Source organism: Heterocephalus glaber, unplaced genomic scaffold (genome assembly GCF_053883595.1).
Source record: "Heterocephalus glaber isolate CG9 unplaced genomic scaffold, H.glaber_assembly_v1.0 deba00001497, whole genome shotgun sequence".
NCBI classification, from domain to species: domain Eukaryota; kingdom Metazoa; phylum Chordata; class Mammalia; order Rodentia; family Bathyergidae; genus Heterocephalus; species Heterocephalus glaber.
Window position 1 is genome coordinate 19,628,069 of NW_028258320.1, and position 16,262 is coordinate 19,644,330.

Sequence of the window (16,262 nt, forward strand, 5' to 3'; positions counted from 1 at the left end):
ATCCAGTTTCCAGTTGATGGGCACTTGGGCTGTTTCCAAGCTTTAGCTATTATAAACTGTGCCGCTATAAACATGGGTACACATTCTCTGTGGTATGATTCTTTTAATTCTTTTGGGACACCCTTGTTTTTTGTTTTCCCTTTTTTTAGTGAGTATCAGATTAATTAATTTATTTTATAAGTTTTTATCAAGTTAATTATCATAAACACACATTAACAGCCAGACTAACTGGCAAAAAATATATAAAACAAGACAATTATACTAAATCAAGTTACACTTTTAGGTATATTGGCTTTGTTGTGTCTTTTTTGTGGGAGTACTAGGAATTGAACCCAGGACCTTCACACTGAGTCACATACCTAGTCTTATTTTGAGACAAAATAGATTGCTAAATTGCTCAAGGTCCTCTTGCTTCAGCCTACTAGAGTATTGGAATTATAAGTATGCACTACCACTCCCAGCTTTTCATAGTAATTCTGGACACTATGTTTGCTCAGTATAATCTCTAAAGTCTTCACCTGTTCTAAAATCTAGTGTTAGCCAGGTGTGGTGGCACACCTCTAATCCTAGCCCTTGGGAGGCTGAGGCAGGAGGATCACTGTGAGTTTAAGGCCAACCTGGGCTATCTAGTCAGTTCAATGTCAGCCTGAACTATATAGCAAGACCCTGTCTCAAGAAAAAAATATGGGCTGGGGATTTAGCTCAGTGGTATTGTGCCCGCCTCACAAGCACAAGGTCCTGAGTTCTATCCCTGGTACCACACACACACACAAAAAAACCACACACAAAAAAAACATAGTGGAAAAACAAACCAAAAATCCCCAAAACATGTAGTGGAAGCTGGGCATGGTGGCACATGCCTATAATTCCAGCACTCTGGAGGCTGAGGAAGGAAGTTTGCTTCAAGTTCGAGGACAGCCCAAGCTACACAGGGTTCAAGACCATCCTGAACTCCATAGTGAGTCTCTGTCTCAAAAAAAACCAAAACAGAGCAAAAACACAACCATATGATGGAAACAACACAAATATCCATCGATGATTAATAGATAAAGAAGGCACATCTCAAAAGAAAACACCCAAATTCCCCTCCACAGTGAGGAGCTAGGCCAGATGTGTGTGACTTCTAAGGAGACTGGGTCTGAAATGCTGGCATTAAATCCAGCAGACTGCTTCACCTCTTTTCCCCATCTGCTGCCTACATCCGCACAGAACTTAATGGTCTGTTTGCTTTCCGTACCTTCTAATGCAAGCAAGGATAAGGCTTGGCCGGTACAGTTGCCCTGGCCTGGGGTGTATGGACGGAGTGGTCTCTGGAGCTGGGCAGGGACACCTCACAAACCCTCAGGCCATAAAGGTAGGCAGAGAAAACCATGACTTGGGGTGCACAAGACACAGAAAGTGGGAGTTGCTGAGTGACTGCAGCTATAGGATGGTCACCATTGACCAACCATCCAGTGTGAAAGGGAGGGCAGGATCCAGTAATCACATATAAAAATGTGAGTGTGGAAACAAAATTGGTTTTAGCAATGACTCAGTCCCCTATATCTGCTGGATTCTAAGACTTTTGACCCTGGAAAGAAACCACTTATTCAAAAACACAGAGGAATTTTGGAGGACTCATTTCTTTTTCTTTTTTTTTTTTTTAATTGGTTCTTTGGGGTTTGGGATATTTTTCATTTTTCCTTTTAATTTTTTCTCTACTTTGCTCTGTTTTTTCTACTTTTAGGATATTATCCTACTGTACATTTATCATGAATGAAAGTAATTATTTCAGCACTGTTAAGAACTGAAAATTCAAATCCATCAGTAGAGAATTAAGTACAATAAATTTTAAACCCACATACATTATGAACACTATGCATCTGTTAAAATAATGAAGTTTCAGAAGAGTATACATAATATGCTGCTATTGGCCAGGCATGATGGTGCATGCCTGTAATCTCAACACTCGGAGGCTGAGGCAGGAGGATCGCTGTGAGTTTGAGACCAGCCTGAGCTACATAGTGAGTTCAAGGCCAGCCTGAACTATATGGTGAGTCCTTCTCTCAAAAAAACCCTAGAAAACAAAACTATAATATGCTACTATAAGAATAAGAATCTATGTATTTGTGTAAAGGACAGATAACAAACTACAGTAATATAAATGGTTACCTGGTTAAGTGGGAACTAGGTAATGAGAGATAGAAGCAGACATGAGATTTTTCATTGAATATCTTTTATATTGTTTTGCTTTTGAGCTTTGTGAACATTTAATATAAAGAAATTTAAATTAAATATTGACTTTGAATAAAGCGATGAAGTTTATCCACATATAATAAATACAATTTGTATAAGATATATTAAGTGAAAAAAAACCAGTTGCTGAGTAGGTTATGCAGCATTCCTTTATTCACTTTTCCAATTGACAAATACTTTTGAGTTCCTCATTTGTGTTCTGGACACTAGAGTTACGGAAGTAAACAAGGCAGCCAATGCTTCTGTTCTTGTGAAGGTTACATTTTATTTTGTCTTTGCTTGTTTGTCTTTTGAGATAAAGATAATGTAGGCCAGGCTGGACTTGAACTTGTAATATCCTCCTGCCTCAGCCTCCTCAGAGCTGGGGCTACAGGTATATGCCACTATGTGACTACATAAACAAGAATATAAGGTGATTTCAAACACAGTGAGTGTGAATGAGACAGGGTGGAAGAGGAAGAGAGACTTGAGTGCAGAAGGCCTGGGAGAAGAATGGTCCAGGAAGACTCTGTAGTGAGTGCAAAGGTCCTGAGGCTGGAATAAGTGTGGGAAGTTGGAAGATCCAGGATATAATTTGCAGAGCAGACAGAGGGCAGGAGGAGATGAAGTAAAAGTGGAAGCTAGGGAACAAATCATGGGTTTAAGTAAAAGAATAAATATGTTTGTATATGTATTGCCACTGGAAGAATTGGAGATGAGAATCAGTAGGACTCTTGGATTTCCTGACTTTAAGTAGGGATTGGATTTTTAAATTAAAAAATTTTCTTGTTTTATTTATTTATTTTTGAGACAGGGTCTCACTATGTAGCTCAGGCTGGCCTTGCACTCACTATATAACCCAGGCTGGCCTCAAACTCATGGTAGTCCTCCTGTCTCAGCCTCCTGAATGCTGGGATAACAAGCATGCGCCATCATGCCTGGCAAGGGCTGGATTTTTTTTTTTTGCACTGGGAATCGGACTGAGGACCTTGAGCTTGTGAGACAAGGAGCAGTGCCATTGAGCTAAATTCCCGGCCCTAAGGGTTGGATTTTTTTTTTTTTTTTTTTGGTACTAGGGATCGAACTCTGGACCTTGCACTTGCGAGGCAGGTGCCGGAACCACTGAGCTAAATCCCCGGGCCCTAGGGTTGACATTTTAAAGAATTGTTTAAAATGTACAAAATAAGAAATATGCTTCAAAGAAAAAATAAATTTAATGCAGGGTTGAGTAGGCATCAAGGAAAGTAAATACAGTACGGGACCTGGAAGATTATTGATTCCTTTGGTTTTAGTCCCTCTAGTGGTGACTATGGGGGTAGTCCTGGTGATTATGTCCAAGCCCACCCAGCACAGTAAAGAGAGAACTAAAATACTACTTTTAATAGGAAATGGGGATGTGGCTTGGTGGTAGAGGTTGTGCTTAGCATGCCTGAAGTCCTCGATTCAATCCCAGCACCTCCAAAAGCATCCTTCACAGAACCCTGAAATACTAGGTAGAAGAAGTTTAAATTCTTGAATGCATGTTATCCTTGCTATATGGTGGATGGGGAAAAATCCCAAATATCACCATCAGTAATGAAAGAGGCGCCAGCAAAGTCTTTAGTCTTAACATTTTTTTTTCGATACCAGGGATCTAACTCAGGACCTAGTGCTTGTCAGGCAGGCGCGTGTCTTTAGTCTTAAAAATGTAAACATCAAGAAAACTCCCCAGATAAAAAGAGATGAAAACTCCCCAGTATGACCATCTGGCTTAAATACCCAGGCCTTGGTCACCATCTCTTCTGAGCCTTGGCTCTTCTCCCTGCCCAGAGCTACCTCTTGCTCCCTCCTTAGTCAGCTCACCCCTTCTGCAGAGATTCTACATCCACTCGCTCTGTCTCCTCCTGACCACGCTCCTCAGCACTCCTGACGTTTCAGGAGCTGTTGTAGTGCACCAGTGACCACACTGACTCCTCTTATCCTGCAGTCCTCAAGCTACTCCTGGAAGATAGGAGCTACTGCTCTGTAGCCCAGACTGACCTCCAACTGGAGGCGATCCTTCTGCCTCAGCCTTCTGAGTGCTGGAATTACAGGAGTGGAGCACTGTGCCAGCCTTCATAAGCTTAATTCTTTCCACGATTCTGGTCACAAACTGAACTGGTCAAGAACCAAGTCAAATTCAATGGTTAGGTTCAATGCTGACCTTATGAGGACATTTGATTTAGTTCATGACCAATTCCATTTGTGACCAGAATCGTGGAAAAAATTAAGTTTGTAAACCAAAGTACGACTATTGGCAACAAATTTACAGTTTTTTTATTTTTGTTTTTTTAAGGAATATGGTTTGGGTTACCTGATTTAACTTGTGGGCCAAAGTTTAGTCTTGTCTTTTCAATTGTGATTCAAATATTCAAGTTCCTGCCAGGGATTTAGCTCAGTGGCAAATGCAAGGTCCTGAGTTTGATGCCCATGCCGGAAAAAGAAAAGAAAAGAAAAAAAGTATTCAAGTTACTTATGAGAAGAACCACTAACAGAAACTCCTTTAATACTTCCCCAACACATGGGGCTGGGGATTTAGCTCGGTGCTGCCACCTGCCTTGCAAGCGCAAGGTCTGGAGTTCAATCCCTGGTACCAAAAAAAAAAAGCCAAACCAAAAAACAATTTCCCTAGCACACACCATGTTCTCAAGCAGCTTCGGCTGAGCCACCGGTGTGCTATGAATGTTACTCTAAATTTATATTTTACTTCCTTTTGAAAGATATTTGGCAAGGTTGGGGTTTCACAGAATCATGCAGTATCTGTGAATTATCAGTGAATCACATGGATTCTTTAAATTTACTACTGAAGGTGAAGCCTAGGCCATAGATGTCTTGATTTTATTCCTTGACCATTTCCTATCATGTTAACATCCTAGATCTAGGTGACACCTTGCTGCACATTAGGATCACTGAGGGGAGCTTTAAAAATATTGCTGGGGATTTAGCTCAGTGGTTTTGCCGCCTGCTGCGCAAGCGCAAGGACCCAAGTTCAATCCCCGGTGCCAAAAAAAATAAAAACAAAAAAAATAAAAACACCCCTGCCCATGCATGATGATATTCTTTTTTATTTATTTTTATTTTATTTTTTTGGTACAGGGGATCAAACTCGGGTCCTTGGGGTTATGGGGCCAGCAGCGGAACCACTGAACTTAATCCTGGGCCCTGATATTCTCTTTTAATTGGAATGCAGAAATGTCCTGGCATTGGCATACATGGGGTAAGAATAATATAGGGTGAATATTTAAATTTTAAAAGTTTATTACAATAAAAAACACATTGTTATTACTCCATACTCCCCCTCACTTCAAACACACTTATACCATTGTTCTTGCCACTTTCTGAAGCAGTTCTGGACATGCTCTTTTATGAGCCTCTTTACAAGATATGATGAAAAATACGGTGAATGCTGCTGTTGAATGCCATCCAATGGAAAGGCAGGCAGACCGTAAAAACGTTACAGTGTGGGACCAGGGATTTAGCTCAGTGGTGCTGGCACCTGCCTGGCAAGTGCAAGGTCCTGAGTTTGATCACTGTTACTGGAAAACAACAACAACAACAACAACAAAACAAAACACTACAGTGTGTCCTCATCCACCTTATTTACTGGATCTGCCTCTTTTCCAAAGTCAAGATGACCATCAAAGATAAATGTTTTGAATCAATTCAGGGCAGTGAGGCAGCCATGACAACACAATGAAATAAGACATCAGAACTGCTTCAGCAAATGGCAGCAATGGTGGGATAAGAGCAAAAGTTTTAGGTTAAGAGGGAAGAATGTGTGAACGTTAAGAGAATGAAAGGCTCTGAGAGATAGTTCTAACCTTTGCTTTTTCAACTATGGTCCCTGGGGTCAGCAGGGACCTCACTTGGATGTTTGTTAGAAATGCAGAATCTTAGACCTCACTCAGACATCTGAAGTTGCATTTTTTTTGTGTGTAGGGGGATCAAACCCAGGGCCTTGCACATGCCAGGCAAGTACTCTACCACTGAACTACATCCCCAACCAAAAGTTGCATCTTAACCAAATCTCATGATTTATGGGCACTTTAAAGTTTGAGAATCGCTCCTCTCATCCAATATCCTTCCCAGTCCAAGGAAGCATGGCTCAGCAAGGAATCAGTAGAGAGCTGATACTAGAATCAGCTCTCTTGATACCTGTTCTGGTACATTTTCTCCTGTGCCAAAATTCTGGCCAAATAACTTGATATAGTGCTCTGTACATCTTCTTTAACATGGGTTTCAGAGTCAGACATTGTAGGGTTTAAATCCTAGCTCTACCACTGATACATAATAAGCCAACTTTTTTTTATGGTATTGGTTTTTGTTTTGTTTTGTTTGGCTTGGGTTTTTTTTCTTTTTTTCTTTTTTGTACCGGGGATCGAACTCTGGACCTTGAGCTTGCAAGGCAGGCACTGGAAATACTGAGCTAAATCCCCGGCCCTGGTTCTGGTTTTTTGAGACAGTGTCTGGCTTTGTAGTTCAGGCTGGCCCTGAACTCACTATGTAGCCCAGACTGGCCTCAAACTCAGGGTGATCCTCCTGCCTCTGCCTCCCAAGTGCTGGGATAACAGGTGTGTGCCACCATGCCCGGGTGTGGTACTGGTTTTTGAACTGAGCTAAAACTGCAGCCCTTCTTAAAGTTTTTATTTTGAGGCAGGGTCTTGCTCCATTGCCACACTGTCCAGGCTGGGCTTGGACTTGTGATCTTCTTGCCACAGCCTTTCTGAGTACTAGAATTACAGGTATGCACCACCTGTATTGGCTCTCAATAATTACATTTCCATCACTGCTTTTTTTGGGGGGGAGGTACCAGGGATCAAACTCAGGTCCTTGCACTTGCAAGGCAGGCGGCGGAACCACTGAGCTAAATCCCCAGCCCTCAATAATTATATTTTATTTTATTTTTTTCCCCCATTAACTTTATTGGTACATTTTAGGTATAAAATACAGTTACATTCATCATTGGGATCTTGTACCATTGCATGAGTCTCTTGGTTCTTATTTGTTTTCCTCTTCCCTTGCCCTCCCTTCACCCCCTCCACCCTTCCCTATTTGCAAAGACCTTGTTTACATTTTTTTCCTCTTCTCATATTTTTTCCTTTCCCTTTTTTCCCTTCCCCTACCCCTCCCAATTCCCCTGCTCTTTTACACCTTTCCTTCCTGTTACACAATATCAGTTATACATTTTTAAAATTACAATATTAAGATCTAGGAGACATTACCACAGATTTTACAGAATTTAAAAGGATATAGAAAGCATATTACAAAAATCTTTTTTGAAATAAATTTGACAACTTCTAAGAAGTAACTTAGAAGACAAATTAATGAAACTAACTCTGGAGGAAATATAAAATTTGAATAACACCTATTAAAGAAAGTATATTCCTAGCTTGAAAACCTACCTATATGACAACAGTAGGCTCATAAACATTTTAACTGATAAATTATATCAAACATTTAAAGCAGAAAAAAGAAGGAACACTTCTCCCCTCATTTTAGGAACTCAACATTGTGCTAATCCTAAAACTGGATCAAGATAATAGAAGAAAAAAGTATGAACATAGATAGAAATTTGTTTAACAAAACAAACTCTTAGAAGTCAGATCTGGAAGTATGTAGAAAGTGGTTTTATTATAGGGATGGCAGTGTTGGTTCAGCATTGGAAGATCCACCCCCAAAAGTCATCATTTTAACAGAGGAAAGGAAAAAGCCATATGATCCTGTCACTAGTTGGAGAAAGAGTATTGGACTAAATTCTACAGCTGTTCATGGTAAAAGCTATCAGGAGACTAGAAGTAGAACAGAACCTTCTCAACAGATCAAAGACATGTACTCCATACTTCCAACAAAAACTCCTTCTATGAATGGAGACGATACAATGCTTTCTCCCTAAAGTGGGGAACAAGGGCATATATGCCTACTCTTCATCTGTCCATTAGACTTTGAAACATAGGTCTAAACCAAAATAGTCTGGCAATAAAATGACACAACTAGGATAGGATTGGCATGGCAGAAGCAAAATCTTTATATGTAGATGAAATGATCATCTACAGAGAAAATACTAAGAAATCTCTAGGAGCCCCTAGAACTTGTATTTGAATTTAGCAGGATTAGAAAACACAAGGTATATATAAAAATTCAGGTCTGTGTATACTTGGTATAAATGAATAACTGGATATTGAAATTTAAAAGTTATGTAGGAGTACAAAGGACCCAGAAAAGCCAAAAACAAAAACAAAAACAAAACCAAAAACAGTGTTGGAAGACGTTTAGCACCCAATTTTAAGACTTCTTCTAAAGCTACAGTAATCAAGGCAGTGTTGGTGTAAGGAAAGACATATAGATCATTTGAATAAAACAGAGAATCTAGAAATAGAACCACACATATATGGTCCACTGAGTTTTGAAAGATTATTTAACATTAGCATTTTATAGAATATAAACTCAATTCAAGAGCCGAGGAAGAGATAGTGTCTTCAGCAAACGGCCCTAGAACACCTGGTATCTGTACTTAAAAAATTAACCTCAACCTTTTTTTCCACACATGAAAATAACTTGAAGGGATCTATGAACCTAAATAAGAAAGCCTAAAAGTATAAAACTTTAAGAAGAAATTATAAGGGAAAATATTTATGAATTCAGGGTAGGCAAGAACTACCTAGGATACAAAAAACATGATGTATAAAAGAAAAAGAATTGATAAATGAGATTCCATCAAAATTTAGAACTTTAAATGACATTAAAATGAAAAGTAGTCCTTAAACAGACCATATTTATAATGCATATAACCTTTGAGCAGAATATATAAAGAATTCTTAGAGCTCATTAATAGACAACCCAATTAAAATGTAGACATAAGAAGATGATGTATAGCACAAGGAATGGTGTGGAACTCTAGAATCAGAAAAATACTAATCAGTACAATAACAAGATTGAATTATACACTCATTAGGGAGATGAAGTCAAAAGTTTTAAAAGCCTTGTCATGACTTTTTCTTTTTGTTGGATTCTCCCCCTTTGTGTTTAATTTGTCACGCCCAGTGGATTCATTCTGCTGGGTTTCCTGGGGTTGTGATCCTCATTGTCTTTCCCTAGGGTATTGTCTAAAATTTTTTGGAGTGCCTGTTTGGTATTCATGAAGTTCCTGAGGTGCTCTTTATCATGAAAGTATCTTATTTCTCCATCCATTTTGAAAGATAGTTTTGCAGGGTGCATCAATCTGGGTTGGAGGCAGTTTTCCTTTAGGGCTTGAAATACATCACTCCAAGCTCTTCTTGCCTTGAGGGTTTGCATTGAGAAGTCTGCTGTGATTCTGATGGGCTTTCCTTTGTATGTGATTTGTTTCTTTTCTCTCACTGCTTGTAGAATTTTATTCTTCTGTTGGATTTCTGGAATCCTAACTATTATATGCCTATGTGTAGATTTTTTTTGATTAAGGTTAGCTGGAGTCCTCTATGCCTCACTTATCTGTATGTCAAGTTCTTTTCCCCTCCTTGGGAAGTTTTCTGCCATCACTTCTGTGAAGAGTGTTTTTTATGTCATCTGCACTCTCTCCTCTTTCTTTATTGACTCCAATCAGTCTTATGTTGTTATTCTTTGCATCGTCTAGCGGCTGCTGGATTGATTTCTCATGTTCCCTTACAATTTTAAAGCAATTTTTCTTTTCCTCCTCACTAATTGCAATCTTATCTTCTATAGGTGAAATTCTACCCTCACATTGGTTCATTCTGCTGCGCAGACTTTCGATGGAGTTTTTAATCTCTTGGAAATCTCTTTGTATCTGTTTTATGGATTCCATTTGTTTCCAATGTTGGGATTCCATCATGTTCCTCAGATCCTCTATTTTTTTAATCTATGTCCTCTCTAGATTTATTAATCATGTCTTGCACCATGAGCACAATCTTTGCTGTTATCTGAGTAATTATTTCTGATTTCATTTTTCCCAGATCTTCTTTTGTTGCCAGTTCAGAGAGTCCAGGTGGTTGAGTATCAGAGTGTTCCATCTTGTTTCCCTTTGGGGTTGCTGTAGGTGATCTGGAAGTCTGTTTTTGTGGCTTGTTTATGTGTCTTCTCATTTCCACGGCCTGGGGGGGTGGTGCTTCTGGCACCCACGCGGCTGGCCTTCTCTGCCCTAGGAGCTTGGGATGGCAGCGGGGGAGCTTCCTTCCAGGTGCTGGGACTGGCTGAGCTTCACTTCCCTAGGAGCCTGGGATGGAGGCGGGGAGCTTCCTTCCTAGTGCTCAATAATTATATTTTAAAATTCATAGGAGGTCATTGATTTGGATGGAGATCTTGTGCTAGGCCCAACAGACCAAACCAAAATGGAGTTACTAATGTTGAAGTTCCACTTTACTAAGTCAAAAGTAAATTTATCTCACTTTCGGAGAGAAAGAGAGACAGAGAACGATCAAATCCCCAAACAGGCCGGTTTTAGCCAGCATGAAAACCACCGGTCTGCTTCCTGTTGTTTCTGCTTCCCTCAGCCCTTTCATGCCTATAAAGCCCACCTCCAGTTTAGCTCACTGGGACAGAGCTGGGCTATAAAATAGAATGAATTGTTGCTTAGTTCTAGAATTGCAAATAAAAGCCAAGGAATATCTTCAAATTTGTTGTAATTTTGTCTCCTTAAAGATGTTCATTATACTTTATATTTTTACTATTCTTTAAAAATTAATAAACCTGGGATTGGGGTTATAGCTCAGGGGTATTGCACTGTGCCTAGAATGTGTGAGTTTGGTCCCCAGTACAGCGCACACACAACACAAAACAATCCCCTCCCTCCGAACTTTACTCTTACAGCAGTTCAGGTTCACAGCATAATTGAGTGGGAAGCAGAGTTCCCATACACCCTGTCTCCCCATCCACTATGAACAACCCCATAATTAACATCCTGCACTCTATTATTAACAGAATTAATCGCATTTGTCATCACACCAGATCAAACTTCAAAATATTTCAGTAGCCTTTGCAGAGTCATTTCTAAATCCTTTTTAGTGTCTCACTTAGTAGGACTCCTTTAGAAACACACTGTTCTTGGGTCAGGACGTTGTTCTGCTTCAGCAGCCAGGAATTTGATTCCCTGTTTTTTTTTGTTTTTTTGGGTACCGGGGATCAAACTCAGGTCCTTGCGCTTGCGCAGCAGGCGGCGAAACCACTGAGCTAAATCCCTGGCCCTGATTCCCTATTTTAAAAACGGAGGGTGAGACAGCAGGGCGCGGTGGTGCAACCCTGTAAACTCAGTACTTGGGAGGCCGAGGCAGGAGGATCACAGCGATTTCTAGGTCAGCCTGGGCTATATATAGTGAGTTCAAGACCTGCCTGAACTACATAGGGAGACCCTCTCTCAATAAAAACAAACAAACCAATCCCCGGAAATGGAGGGTGGGAAACGGGGCGGTTCAGGTCCTGCCAGGCTCCGTTTTCGTTCTACTGGGTCTTAAAATGGAGATGATCAGTCGATTCTGAGGCGCTGGCCTTGAGAGCTGGTGTTGTGTCAAATCCAGCCTTAGTGTCAGAGCGGACAGCTGGTCTAGGATCCCAGCCTGGGAAAGGCAGTTACAGTGGGGGTGGGTGGTGCCTGGGAAATGAGGACCAGTGGTTGCAGATAGTTTCTGGTACTTGGAATTTGCTCTTTGGAAGCTCAGATTTGGAAGAACAGCAAGGGAAAGGCGCTGACCCGTTTTGCGCAGCAGAACTCTGGGGCAAGAATGGAACGAAAAATGAGAGGCACGAGGGGGCGTGTTTGAGTGGATTTCCAGATCTGAGGGGAATCCCACTTATGAGTTAACAGTTCATCCTTATTCAAAGCTTCTGGGGCTTGTAGTCTCTTCTCCCTAGCACAGTTCTTTTTCTTTTTTAACTGAGTTTTAGTTGTTTTCCTTTTCCCTCTGCCCGGAGAAAGAATTTCAAAAAACTACAGCCCTTCGAACGAAGGGGGGCGGGGTGTGTGGGACGGACGGGGGGTGGGGTGGGGGAAACGCCCTGGAAACCGGAAGTAGCTGCACGTCTGTCGTCACTCCTTCAGCGCCGTTCCCACTGTGCCTCATGGGAATTGTAGTCCTCAGTGAGCGAAGCTACCTGGACAGGAGTGGAGTTGGTGGCTTTTAGGGCCCTGTTAATACCAACCTTGGCCAGCTGGCTTTCTGAATCTTGAATTTCAGAGTTTTAAACTCTATTGAAAAGTTATGTGATTTTTTTTTTTTTTTGGTACCAGGGATCAAACTCAGGACCTTGCACTTGCAGTCCCACTGAGCTAAATCCTCGGCCCTCTGTGTGATTTTGTTACTGTGTGGTTTGAGACATACATTACTGGTTTTCTTCAGTGAGCATACACAAATAAAGCAGGTGATGCTTGATTGCTTTTTTTTCCCTCTTAAGTATTTGGCTATGTAGTCCAGGCTGGGTTCTTTGAACTCACGGGAATCCTCCTGCCTCTGCCTCCTCACTCCTGGGCTTACTTATAGGCGTGTGTCACTATGCCCAGCTGATACTTGCTTTTTAAAAATAGTAAAAACATAAAGAAGAAAACAAAAAAAAAGGCATAACTGCATTGATTTCATATAAAACAGTTCAGAAATGGATAAACTAAAATAAAAACTTCCTTTCTGTACCTAGTTTTTCTCCTAAAATGAGAACACTGTTGCCTGTTTTCCTCTCTCTTTCTTTTTCTTTTTGGTACCGGGGATCGAACTCAGGTCCTTGCGCTTGCGCAGCAGGCGGCAAAACCACTGAGCTAAATCCCTGGTGTCTTTTTGGTTTTTTGAGACAGTATCTCACTATGTAGGTCAGGATGACCTGGAACTTGCTGTGATCTTCCTGCCTCAGCCTCCCAAGTGCTGAGATTACAGGCATGCGCCACTGTGCCAGGCTTTGGCCTCTTTTTCTATGCCTCACTTGTTGTCTCTTTTAAAAGGCATATCTTGGGCCAGGGATTTAGCTCAGTGGCACCATGCCTGCTTCGCAAATGCAAGGTCCTGAGTTCCATCTCTGGTTTAAAAAAAGGGCACATCTCTCCAGAAAAAAATTATAAGTGCAAATATTATAGACAGGCAAGTTAGGCAGAAGGGAGCAGGCAGCTATGAAAGTGCTGGGCCCAAGATGGAGTCAGGATGAGCAGGAGTCCAGGGATGTGACAAGCAAGGTGGTGGACAGCCACTGTGACCACTTGTGCTCCTAGATTTTTCTCTGTCACTTTGTTCTTTTAATAAACCACTCAGAATAGAGGCCAAGAGGCACCTGCAGACATACTTCTGCTACGTGCCTTGACTCCTCAGAGGGCCTTTTCTAGTTTAAGCTTCTTTTAGTCCTATAGCCTGACCTCAGTTTGACTTGGAGAGTCTAAGAAGCCTCAGACAAAGTCTCTGTGGCAACCTACTTTCAGATGCCCTCTTGACTAGTGGGGCTATTTATCTCTTCTTAAAAACACTGCTTCTTTCTATCTTCTTTATCTGCTATTTCATTTTTGACTTTATAAGACTAACCCAGGTTACACTGTCACACAAATGTACATATTATTTAAAGCCACACAAAGAGATACTATTATAACAATCTTTTCAATCTCCCCCTTTCATTAGAGGTCTTTCCATACTTGCAGATAAAGAGCTATCTTAGTCTCTTTTTAATGGCTTTATAGTAATTCATCCTACTACAATGTCACAATTTATTCATCGAGCCCCTGTCTCTGCTCCATAGATGGACATTTTGGTTGTCTCTAGTTTTTTTTTTTCTGTTGCAAACAACACTGCAACAGTTAGTATATAAGATGTGATTTAAAATGAGGTGAGTGTTTAAATTAAAAAAATTATTCGGTGAATGTTTAAATTTTAAAAATTATTACATTAAGAGGCACATTGCCATTAATCTCTCTCAAGTGCTCCCCCTTGTTCCAAACACACTAATCTGGTCATGCTTGCCACTTCTCGAAGGAGTTCTGGAAGTCCTCTTTTTTTTTTTCATTTTCTTCTTTTCTTTTTTTCTTGAGACAGGGTCTTGCTATGTAGTTCAGGCTGTCTGTGAATTCACTATGTAGCCTAGGCTGGGCTCGAACTTGTGGCGATCCTCCTGCCTCAGCTTCCCAAGTGCTGGGATTACAGGCATGTACTGCCATGCCCGGCTGGAAGTCCTCTTTCCTGAGTGTCTTTGGTTTTGCTGTCATGGCTGCCTTGATATCCTGAATCCAGTCAAAAATTTACCTTTCATGGTCATTTTGACTTTTGGGAAAAACCAGAAGTTCAGTGGTGCCAGATCCAGTGAGTAAGGTGGATAAGGACATACTGTGGTGTTTTTACAGCCTGCCTTTCTGTTGGATACACTCAGCAGCAGCATTCAGCATATTTTTTTTTTAATCACACCTCATAAGGATACTTATGAAAGAGGACTTCCAGAACTCCTTTAGGAAGTGGTAAGAATGATGGGATACGTGTATTGGAGGTAAGGGGGTATGTGTGTGAATATTTTAAGAAGGATTGATGATAATAAATGTTTAAAACTTCAGAAAAATATTCAATATATATTTTGATCACTCCTTTTATATACACAAGGTAAATTTTTAGAGAAGAAACTGCCAGGCTAGTATATACTCTATCTATATTTGAAGAAAGGACTCAGGGAGAAGAAAAGAGGTGGAAAGGGGCTGCCACCATGTGAGGGTCCGGCAACAAGACACCATCTGTAGAGCACAGAGTGAGTCCCGAGCAGAAGTGGCCTGTCAGCGTCTTCACCTTGGACTTCCCAGCTTTCAGAACTATGAGAAACATTTCTACATTGCCCAGTCTAAGATACCTTGTTATAGCAGCAAGAATGAACCGAGATAACTGTATAAACATGCTACCATTTATACGGAGGTCCAAGAAATGTGTGTGTATTTGTAAACACAGAAGAACTTTAAACATAAACTGATAACAAGGTGGCATGGTGGCATATTCCTGTAATCTCAGCCTTGGGAGGCTGAGGTAGGAGGATCACAAGTTCAAGGCCAGCCTGGGCTATATAGGGAGTTCAGAGACAGTCTGGACTACATAGCAAGACCCTCTTTCACAAAACAAAACAAAACAAAACAAAAAAACAAAAAAGAAACTGGTAACAGGGGTTACCCCTCTAGGGAAGAGAACCAGTGGGTGGAGGCCAAAAGTGAGAGACACTTAATTTTCATGCTTACTTTTTTTTTTGAAACAGGGTCTCTCTATGCAGCCCAGGCTGGCCTTGAACTCCCTATGTAGCCCAGGCTGGCCTCGTACTCTGAGTGATCCTCCTACCTCAGCCTCCTGAGTACTGCAATTACAGGTGTGCACTACTACACCTGGCCATGTTTGCTCTTTTATGCATTTACATTTTTATACTATGTGGATGTAGTACCTATTCAAAAAATAAACTAAAATTTAAAATAAAAATGGGCCCAATTTTCAAAGCAATTGCACGCCTGTAATCCCAGCAATATGAGAAGCTGAGGCAGGAAGATCTAAAGTTTGAGCCCAGCCTAGGCAATGTAGTGAGACCCTGTCTCAAGAAATAAATGGGGATGTATCCCAGAGCTATGGCTTTCCTACCATCCACAAAGCCCTGAGTTTGATCTCTAGCACTGAGAAAGAAAAGAAAAGAAAAGAAAAAAGAAAAGAAAAAGAAAATAAGTAGCCAAGCTCTATAAGAATCAAGACTTGGCCAGATGTGGTGGTGCACATCTGAAATCTCAGCACTCAGAAGGCTGAGGCAGGAGGATGGCAGTGAGTTTGAGACCACCCTGGGCCACATATGGGTTCAAGGCCAGCCTGAACTACATAGTGAAACCCAGTCTCAATCCCTCCCAAAGGATCAAGACTGTGTGAGCATAAAATAGCTCCTCAGTAAATACATATTGAATGGATAAGTTGTGAAACTAATGAGCACTTCCTACACTAGTTTATTTTCTTCCACTTTTATGTTTAAAATAACATTTATTGGGGGCCCGCGAGGGGTGTTCAGTTTTCTGCCACCAAACTACACCTCCAGCCTTCCCAAATTACAAAATACTGTAAAAACTCAGAAGAATACCCACT